Below are 10,271 nucleotides of genomic sequence, written 5' to 3'. Positions count from 1 at the left end.
ATCTCGGACATCCGGGCCTTCGAACTATCCTCGATGGGCCTTTTGACTCGTACAATTTCAGCCCACTCCAAAACAGGAAAGGTCGAATTTTTCTAAAAAAAAACAGGAAAGTCCTATGCTTCGCAAAAAAAAAACAAGGAGATTCAACATATAAGTTTGTTTATGTAGATATAAAGATTTAATTTATCCGTTTGCAATAGCTCAGAGCGAAATACAACGTTTATTGTCTGAAATATGGGGAGGCTGACATTGGGGACCCATGAGCCAAGCAGCGTCGTCAACGTTTCAAAGGCGTAGGGATCGAAAATAAAAAAAGCCAAAAATCAGCTTGGTAAAAAAATACAAGAAAAGAAAACATTTATCGCTCGAGAGGATGACATGCGGGACCCATGAGGCAAGCAAGCATCCTCAACGTTTCAAAGTCGGCATGAGATCGAAAGAAAAAGCCAAGTGACATAATATCAGAGCCAAAATAATCCAAGAAAAGAAACTTTATTGTACATAGAGGATGACATGCGGGTCCCATTTTGTAGCAATGGTCTCAACGTTTCCAAGGCGGCACAGACCAAAAGAAAATGAGGCAAGCAAGATTCTCAACAATTCCAAGGCGGCAGGATCAAAAGAAAAAAAGGAAATAGCCGAAATTAATTAGGGGTCAAAAATAAATCCACCGAAGGAAACTTTTATTGTTCATAGAGGATGACATGTGGGACCGACCTGCCAACAAGTCCCTCATCGTTTCAAATGGGCAAGTGGGATCAAAAGAAAAGGCAACAGCCGTAAATTAGGGTCAAAAATAACTCCAAGAAAGGAAACTTTTATTGTTCGTAGAGGATGACATGCGGACCCATGAGCCAAAGTAGCTTACTCAACGTTTCAAAGGTGGCATGAGATCGAAAGAAAAGGCAAGTGACCAAATATCGTGAGCCAAAAATAATCCAAGATTTATTGTACATAGAGGATGACATGTGGGTCCCATTTTGCAGCAGACGGTCTCAATGTTTGTAATGCGGCTTGAGATCAAAAGAAAAAGAAAGTAGCTAGTAATTAGGGGTGAAAAAATCCAAGAAAAGAAAGTTGATGGACATAGAGGATGACATGCGGGTCCCTTGAGCCAACAGCCTTACTCAACGTTTCAAAGGGGCGGGGATCAAAAGAAAAAGGCAAGCCAAAAATCGAGGGTGAAAAAAATCCAACAAAGGAAACTTTTATAGCACATAGAGGATGACATGCGGGTCCCATGAGCCAGCAGGTCTCTCAACGTTTCAAACGTGGCATGAGATCGAAAGAAAAAGGCAAGTGAAAAAATATCAGGAGCCAAAAATAATTCAAGAAAAGAAAGTTTTATAGTACATAGAGGATGACATGCGGGTCCCATTTAGCAGCAGCGGTATCACCGTTTGAGAGGCGGCAGGGGATCGAAAGAAAAGGCAAGTGAAAAAATATGAGCAGCCAAAAATAATTCAAGAAAAGAAAGTTTTATAGTACATAGAGGATGACATGCGGGTCCCGATTAGCGAGCAGCGGTATCACCATTTGAGAGGCGGCGTGGGATCGAAAGAAAAAGGCAAGTGACCAAATTTGAGGTGCAAAAAAACTCCAAGAAAAGAAAGTTTTATAGTACATAGAGGATGACATGCGGGTCCCATTTAGCAGCAGCGGTATCACCGTTTGAGAGGCGGAAGGGGATCGAAAGAAAAAGGCAAGTGACCAAATATGAGGTGCCAAAAATAATTCAAGAAAAGAAAGTTTTATAGTGCATAGAGGATGACATGCGGGTCCCATTTAGCAGCAGCGGTATCACCGTTTGAGAGGCGGCAGGGAATCGAAAGAAAAAGGCAAGTGACCAAATATGAGGTGCCAAAAATAATTCAAGAAAAGAAAGTTTTATAGTGCATAGAGGATGACATGCGGGTCCCATTTAGCAAGCAGCGGTATCACCGTTTGAGAGGCGGCAGGGGATCGAAAGAAAAAGGCAAGTGACCAAATATGAGGTGCCAAAAATAATTCAAGAAAAGAAAGTTTTATAGTGCATAGAGGATGACATGCGGGTCCCATTTAGCAGCAGCGGTATCACCGTTTGAGAGGCGGCGGGGATCGAAAGAAAAAGGCAAGTGACCAAATTTGAGGTGCCAAAAAACTCCAAGAAAAGAAAGTTGATTGCACATAGAGGATGACATGCGGGTCCCATTTAGCAAGCAGCGGTCTCAACGTTTCCAAGGCGGCAAGGGATCAAAAGAAAAAGGAAGTAGCCGAAATCGGGGGTCAAAAAATCCAAGAATAGAAAGAATTTTGGTTCATAGAGGATGACATGCGGGACCCATGATCCTGCATCGTAAACGGCTCGATCGGAGAACGTTGAATGAGATGGCGCGATCGAGAAAAAAAACAATGCCAGAGAGGCTGCCATCTGGGCCCTACATCCCTCGGCGGTGCGGATTTGCGTTGACTCGGCCGGCGAACCCGAGAATTCGCGATGCACCACGTCCCGGGCCACCATACGCGACGCTTTGGCCGCTTTCGTCGGGCTAGGTGGCCTCAAAAACGAGAAAAAAAAGTTTTGACATGCACCACGGAGGGACCAAAATCGTCGGCCATGGTACACCAGCAACCACGGCGCGACTTCAACTTCGTCGGCCATGGCAACTTTTCTTGTAGTGTTGATCACATAACAGAATAGATAAATGCATACTCTACACTCTTGTTGGATGATGAACACATTGCGTAGGATTACACGAACCCTCAATGCTGGAGTTAACAAGCTCCATAATTCAATGTTCATATTTAAATAACCTTAGAGTGCAAGAGAGATCAATTCGACTAAACCAAGTACTAACGTAGCATGCACACTGTCACCTTCATGCTATGTAGGAGGAATAATACACATCAATACTATCATAGCAATAGTTAACTTCATAATCTACAAGAGATCATAATCATAGCATAAACCAAGTACTAACACGGATGCACACATCGTCACCATTACACCGTGCAGGAGGAATAAAACTACTTTAATAACATTGCTAGAGTAGCACATAGATAAATTGTGATACAAAATGCATTGCAATCATAAAGAGATATAAATAAGCACTTCACTATGCCATTCATACAGTGAATAAGTATTCTGTGAAATATAGCCTAAGAGACCCACACGGTGCACACACTGTCACCTTTACACACGTGGGACAAGGAGTCTCCGGAGATCACATGAGTAAAATTCACTTGACTAGCATAATGACATCTAGATTACAAGCATCATCATATGAATCTCAATCATGTAAGGCAGCTCATGAGATTATTGTATTGAAGCACATAGGAGAGAGATGAACCACATAGCTACCGGTACAGCCCCGAGCCTCGATGGAGAACTACTCCTCCTCATGGGAGCAAGCAGCGGTGATGAAGATGGCGGTGGAGATGGCAGCGGTGTCGATGGAGAAGCCTTCCGGGGCACTTCCGCTCCCGGCAGGTGCCGGAACGAGACTCCTCGTCCCCCGCATCTTGGCTTCGCGATGGCGGCGGCTCTGGAAGGTTTTCCGTATCGTGGTTTTTCGCCTCAGGGTTTTCGCGACGGAGGCTTTAAATAGGCGGAAGGGCAGCCTCGGAGGGGGCCTGGGGGGCCCACACCATAGGGCGGCGCGGCCCCCCCCCTCTGGCCGCGCCAGGGTGTGGTGTGGGGCCCCCAGGGCTTCCCTCTGGCGGCTCTCGGGTGTTCTGGAAGGCTCCGGAAAAATAGGGACCTGGGTCTTGATTTCGTCCAATTCCGAGAATATTTCGTTACTAGGATTTCGAAACCAAAAACAGCGAGAAAACAAGAATCGGCACTTCGGCATCTTGTTAATAGGTTAGTTCCCGAAAATGCACGAATATGACATAAAGTGTGCATAAAACATGTAGGTATCATCAATAATATGGCATGGAACATAAGAAATTATCGATATGTCGGAGACGTATCATGTTGCTTCAATACCTTTACTTTGATTTATTGCTTTATGAGTTAGCTCTTATGCAAGACTTATTGATGCTTGTCTTGAAGTACTATTCATGAAAAGTCTTTGCTTTATGATTCAGTTGTTTACTCATGTCATTACCATTGTTTTGATCGCTGCATTCATTACATATGTTTACAATAGTATGATCAAGGTTATGATGGCATGTCACTCCGGAAATTATCTTTGTTATTGTTTACCTGCTCGGGACGAGCAGAACTAAGCTGGGGATGCTGATACGTCTCCGACGTATCGATAATTTCTTATGTTCCATGCCACATTATTGATGATATCTACATGTTTTATGCATACTTTATGTCGTATTTATGCATTTTCCGGCACTAACCTATTAACGAGATGCCGAAGAGCCGCTTGTCATGCTTCGCTGTTTTTGGTTTCAGTAAATCCTAGTAAGGAAATATTCTCGGAATTGGACGAAATCAACGCCCGGGGGCCTATTTTGCCACGAAGCTTCCGTAAGACCGAAGAGAAGACGAAGTGGGGCCACGGGGCGCCGCCACACTAGGGCGGCGAGGCCCAATGGGGGCCCGCGCGGCCCTAGCGTGTGGGGCCCTCGTGACCCCTCCGAGGCTGCCCTTCCGCCTACATATAGTCTTCGTCGCGAAACCCCCAAGCATCGAGAGCCACGATACGGAAAACCTTCCGAGACGCCGCCGCCGCCAATCCCATCTCGGGGGATTCGAGAGATCGCCTCCGGCACCTCGCCGGGAGAGGGGAATCATCTCCCGGAGGACTCTTCACCGCCATGGTCGCCTCCGGAGTGATGAGTGAGTAGTTCACCCCTGGACTATGGGTCCATAACAGTAGCTAGATGGTCGTCTTCTCCTCATGTGCTTCATTGTCGGATCTTGTGAGCTGCCTAACATGATCAAGATCATCTATCTGTAATGCTATATGTTGTGTTTGTCGGGATCCGAAGGATAGAGAATACTATGTTATGTTGATTATCAATCTATTACCTATGTGTTGTTTATGATCTTGCATGCTCTCCGTTATTAGTAGAGGCTCTGGCCAAGTTTTTACTCTTAACTCCAAGAGGGAGTATTTATGCTCGATAGTGGGTTCATGCCTCCATTAAATCTGGGACAGAGGACGTAAAGTTCTAAGGTTGTGGATGTGCTGTTGCCACTAGGGATAAAACATTGATGCTATGTCCGAGGATGTAGTTATTGATTACATTACGCACCATACTTAATGCAATTGTCTGTTGTTTGAAACTTAATACTGGAAGGGGTTCGGATGATAACCTGAAGGTGGACTTTTTAGGCATAGATGCATGCTGGATAGCGGTCTATGTACTTTGTCGTAATGCCCAATTAAATCTCACAATACTCATCATATCATGTATGTGCATGTTCATGCCCTCTCTATTTGTCAATTGCCCGACTGTAATTTGTTCACCCAACATGCTATTTATCTTATGGGAGAGACACCTCTAGTGAACTGTGGACCCCGGTCCATTCTTTTACATTGAATACAATCTACCGCAATACTTGTTCTACTGTTTTCTGCAAACAATCATCATCCACACTATACATCTAATCCTTTGTTACAGCAAGCCGGTGAGATTGACAACCTCACTATTTCGTTGGGGCAAAGTACTTTGGTTGTGTTGTGCAGGTTCCACGTTGGCACCGGAATCCCTGGTGTTGCGCGGCACTACATCCCGCTGCCATCAACCTTCAACGTGCTTCTTGGCTCCTCCTGGTTCGATAAACCTTGGTTTCTTTCTGAGGGAAAACTTGCTACTGTGCGTATCATACCTTCCTCTTGGGGTTCCCAACGGACGTGTTAATTACGCGCAATCAACGACGTACCCCGTTGTGAAGTGCGTGCTCAAGTTCACATACGGCGAAGGCGGGGTGGAGATTGTGTCCGAGGCAGGGCCAAGTGTCTCGAAGTGAAGGGTCCTTGTAATCTGGGGGATGCCCCCGGTAGACCTGTAAAATAACTTGTGTTTCCGCGAGTCGATGAAGTCGACTCGCAGTTATTTTGGTTAATGAAGCTAGTGCACTTTTGCATATTTAGAGTTTTTACCTTTTGCTTTTCGTTTTGATGAAGTCCCCAAGCGTCAGTCCCTAGTCGACTTAGGCGACTGCCGGACCTTGGGTTTTGAGTCGCTATTTTAGTTAGGGTGCTTGCTTGTCGTGGCTCGAGGGGCTAGTCGCTGGGCGGCCCCAATGGTGGCTCTCGACTCGGTGATACGTCTCCGACGTATCGATAATTTCTTATGTTCTATGCCATATTATTGATGATACCTACATGTTTTATGCACACTTTATGTCATATTCGTGCATTTTCTCGGAACTAACCTATTAACAAGATGCCGAAGTGCCGGTTCCTCGTTTTCTGCTGTTTTTGGTTTCGGAAATCCTAGTAACGAAATATTCTCGGAATTGGACGAAACAAAGACCGAGGGGCCTATTTTTCCACGGAGCTTCCGGAAGACCGAAGAACATACGAAGTGGGGCCACGAGGTGGCCGGACCACATGGCGGCGCGGCCAAGGGGGCCCGCGCCGCCGCGTGGTGTGGCCCCTCGTCGAGCCCCCGACTCTGCCCCTTCCGCCTACTTAAAGCCTCCGTCGCGAAACCCCCGATGCGAAAAACCACGATACGGAAAACCTTACCGAGACGCCGCCGCCGCCGATCCCATCTCGGGGGATTCCGGAGATCTCCTCCGGCACCCTGCCGGGAGAGGGGATTCATCTCCCGGAGGACTCTACACCGCCATGGTCGCCTCCGGAGTGATGAGTGAGTAGTTCACCCCCGGACTATGGGTCCATAGCGGTAGCTAGATGGTTGTCTTCTCCTCATTGTGCTTCATTGTTGGATCTTGTGAGCTGCCTAACATGATCAAGATCATCTATCTGTAATACTCTATGTTGTGTTTGTCGGGATCCGATGGATAGAGAATACCATGTCATGTTAATTATCAAGTTATTACATATGTGTTGTTTATGATCTTGCGTGCTCTCCGTTATTAGTAGAGGCTCTGGCCAAGTTTTTACTCTTAACTCCAAGAGGGAGTATTTATGCTCGATAGTGGGTTCATGCCTGCATTGACACCGGGGGAGTGACGAAACCCCTAAGGTTGTGTTGTGCTTGTTGCCACTAGGGATAAAACATTGATGCTATGTCCGAGGATGTAGTTGTTGATTACATTACGCACCATACTTAATGCAATTGTCTCGTTGTTAGCAACTTAATACCGGAGGGGGTTCGGATGATAACCTCGAAGGTGGACTATTTAGGCATAGATGCAGTTGGATGGCGGTCTATGTACTTTGTCGTAATGCCCAATTAAATCTCACTATACTTATCATGTCATGTATGTGCATTGTTATGCCCTCTCTATTTGTCAATTGCCCGACTGTAATTTGTTCACCCAACATGCTTTTATCTTATGGGAGAGACACCTCTAGTGAACTGTGGACCCCGGTCCATTCTTTAATACTGAAATACAAATCTGCTGCAATACTTGTTATTTACTGTTTTCTTGCAAACAATCATCTTCCACACAATACGGTTAATCCTTTGTTACAAGCAAGCCGGTGAGATTGACAACCTCACTCGTTTCGTTGGGGCAAAGTACTTTGGTTGTGTTGTGCAGGTTCCACGTTGGCGCCGGAATCTCCGGTGTTGCGCCGCACTACATCCCGCCGCCATCAACCTTCAACGTGCTTCTTGGCTCCTCCTGGTTCGATAAACCTTGGTTTCTTTCTGAGGGAAAACTTGCTGCTGTGCGCATCATACCTTCCTCTTGGGGTTGCCCAACGAACGTGTGAAATACACGCCATCACTCGGCTGTTCCCCTGTGCGAGCTGAGGGTTCATTTTGCGAAGACCCTAGTTGCAGTATGTAGTCATATTGCGAGTGGCACTGCCAAAGGTAAAGGAGGGCGATTAGTTGTGCTGTTAGGTAACGTGCCACTCGTCGTGGTACGGTGGACCAGTCGCTTGGCGACCCCAAAGGAGGCTCTTGTCTCGGCGTTGTTCCTGGACAAGTCGGGGTCCGTTCTACGGAGTCCCCGGTCGCAGTACTTAGCTTTATGAGTCGCCGGTCCAAAGGTAGAGGAGTTCGATTCATTGTGCTGTTAGGTAGCGTGCCGCTTGTCGTTGTCTGGTAGACCAATCGCTTGGCGACCCAAAAGGAGGCTCTCGTGTCGGCGTTGTTCCTGGACGAGCCGTGGGTCCGTTTTGCGGAGTCCCCGGTCGCAGTACTTAGATTTACGAGTCGTTGATCCAAAGGTAGAGGAGGGCGATTAGTTGTGCTGTTAGGTAGTGTGCTGCTCGCCGTGGTCCGGTAGACCAGTCGCTTGGCGACCCCAAAGGAGGCTCTCGTCTCGGTGTTGTTCCTGGATGATCCGTGGGTCCATTTTGTGGAGTGTCCGGTCGCAGTACTTGGCTTTACGAGTCGCTGATCCAAAGGTAGAGGAGGGCGAAGCATTAGTCGATTGCTAGGGCCCATAAGGCTGGTCGAGCTAGCGAGCCTACTAATGGATCCATTCGCTTTCTTCGCTTGCGGTGTTGGGTGCAATGACTGAGATAGTCCTCATATTGCGACTGCCCCATCGATCGGTGACCCGTTAGCCGAGTTACTTAGCTGTAATGGCTTGCTATATCAGCAGAAGCGATCAAAAGTCTCCCGGTTCCTGAGTTGCGCAGCGTGGTGTCCAACTCGTATCGGCTACTTGAGAGATATGTACGTGCGAGACACGATTAAAAGATGGGGTCGGCGAATTTAAAAATCGTATGGAGAGAAGCACATCGTTATTGATGAACACATGGAGCTACATGGTGACTCATGTGTAGAATCGGCGAATGAGATTGATGTTCCACGGGCGCCGACTTCTCTGGTGAGCGGGTTGCCGTCATTGTCCTTCCGCACGTCGGGGAGGTAGTACGCGTCATTTCCGAGCACGTGACTGATGGCGAATGGGCCCTCCCATTGGGGGCGAGAGCTTGTGCATGCCCTTTTTGTCCTGGATTAGCCGAAGGACGAGGTCGCCTTCCTCGGCTGCACACGCGGCGGCTGTGGTATCGCCGGAGGCCTTGCTGGTATATGGCTATTCTGGAGAGGGCGAGTTCTCGATCCTCGTCAAGGAGGTCGACTCCATCCTGATGGGCGAGCTTGTTTTGTTCCTTTGAGTAGTTGACGACGCGTGGTGAGTCGTGGTCAATGTCTGTGGGCATTATAGCTTCTGCCCCGTAAACCAAGATGAAGGGGGTGTAACCCGTCGACCTGTTGGGCGTCGTGCAGATGCCCCAGAGGATGGAGGGCAGCTCCTCCGCCCAGCATCCGGCGGCTCGCTCCAAGGGCACTTGCATTCGCGGCTTGAGGCCGTGGAGGATGCTCTCGCTCGGCCTGGCCATTCGACTCGGGATGCGCGGTTGAGGCGAGGTCGAGTCGGATCCCGTTATCTTCGCAGAATTCCGCCATCTCTCCTTTGGCAAAATTGGTGCCGTTGTCGGTGATGATGTTATGCGGGTACCCATAGCGGTATATTAGCTCCCGCAAGAACTTTGTCGCCGTCTTCCGTCACACTTTTTGATGGGCTTCGCTTCCACCCACTTGGTGAATTTGTCGACAGTGACGAGGAGGTGCATGTAGCCGCTGGGGGAGGTCTTGAATTTTCCCACCATATCCATGTCCCAGACGGCGAATGGCCAGGTAAGGGGGATGGTCTTGAGCGCAGAGCCTGGCATGTGCGACCTGCTCGCGTACTTCTAGCACCCGGCGCATGCGCGGACGAGTTCGACTGCGTCGGCATGAGCGGTAGGCCAGTACAAACTGTGCCTGAAAGCTGTGGCGATGATTGAGCCTGCGTGGATGTCGCACGCACAAAATTTGGCGACCTTCCTCTGGAGTGACGCAGCGCTGGAAAATTCCAGAAATGCTGCGCTTGTACAACTCCTTGTTGATGATGGTGAAGGACTTGCAGCGCCGCACGATCATGTGTGCTTCTGTTCCGTCCATGGGCAGTGTTTGCCGCTCGAGGTAGTTCATATATGGTTCCGTCTAGTCCCCAGCGTCCGAGGCGACTGCGACCAACACGGAGTCAGGGGCTGGTGGTTCGGCGATGTCGATCTCGCGGGGCGGTCGCACCGACTGGCGAGCGATGGTTGCCGCTTGGAGCCGACCATGCAGAGTGCGTCAGCTTCCTCATTCGTGCTCTTGTCGACCCACTTGTCGATGTATCCGGCGAAGCTGGTGCCGGCCTGATCAACCGCCCGCTTGTAGGCGATCATGTTGGCATCGGT

Source organism: Lolium rigidum, chromosome 1, assembly GCF_022539505.1.
Source record: "Lolium rigidum isolate FL_2022 chromosome 1, APGP_CSIRO_Lrig_0.1, whole genome shotgun sequence".
In the NCBI taxonomy this organism is placed as follows: Eukaryota; Viridiplantae; Streptophyta; class Magnoliopsida; order Poales; family Poaceae; genus Lolium; species Lolium rigidum.
Note: the sequence above shows the minus strand (reverse complement) of the source record.